The following is a 572-nucleotide window of genomic DNA, read 5'->3' as shown; positions in this document are numbered from 1 at the left end:
GTTCAAATATATGATCCATTATGTAGCTCGGTAAAAAATAATACAGATTTTTATATTGTTTAATCAATTGTTCTTAGTAAATTATTGTTCATTTATTTCTAGGTGACTTTCAATATTAGCGATAATTTAAATCCATTTATAGTTCTTATATTTCAAAATGTACCAATTAAAAAATTAAATGAAGAACAAATACCATTAAAATTAAATAAAATATTTCAAAAGCTCATTCGTGATGATAATTATTTTAACCTAGAAAGACTGATATCATCTATTAAAAAGTATAAGCTACAAAATAATCATAATCCTACTTTATCAACATTAATAATTAAAGACTTTTTGTATGGAAAGAGTCAATCTGATGTAAGTAAAATTTAATAATGTAAAAGAAACATTACAAAAATAAATTGTATTATGACTGCATAAATTTAGTTTGACGAAATAATAAACACAAATAGAATTTTTAATCAACTTCTTAGTGAAGATATCGTTTTTTGGAAAAATATTTTAAGAGATTATTTATTAAATGATTACAAAGTAATTGTAAAAGGAATTCCATCTATACAAAAACAACA

At 21.0% G+C, this 572-nt stretch overlaps 1 long non-coding RNA gene across 1 annotated transcript; it reads left to right on the top strand.

Moving 5' to 3' along the window:
- Positions 1 to 566, top strand: LOC126910213 (uncharacterized). Its single transcript, XR_007705214.1, has 3 exons — positions 1 to 30; positions 103 to 360; positions 430 to 566. It is a non-coding gene; the product is annotated as an uncharacterized LOC126910213 (long non-coding RNA).
- Positions 567 to 572: the final 6 nt, after the last annotated feature.

This window comes from Daktulosphaira vitifoliae, unplaced genomic scaffold (assembly GCF_025091365.1).
Source record: "Daktulosphaira vitifoliae isolate Bord-2020 unplaced genomic scaffold, ASM2509136v1 Scaffold_7603, whole genome shotgun sequence".
NCBI classification, from domain to species: Eukaryota; Metazoa; Arthropoda; class Insecta; order Hemiptera; family Phylloxeridae; genus Daktulosphaira; species Daktulosphaira vitifoliae.
This window is presented reverse-complemented; position numbering and strand designations above follow the sequence as displayed.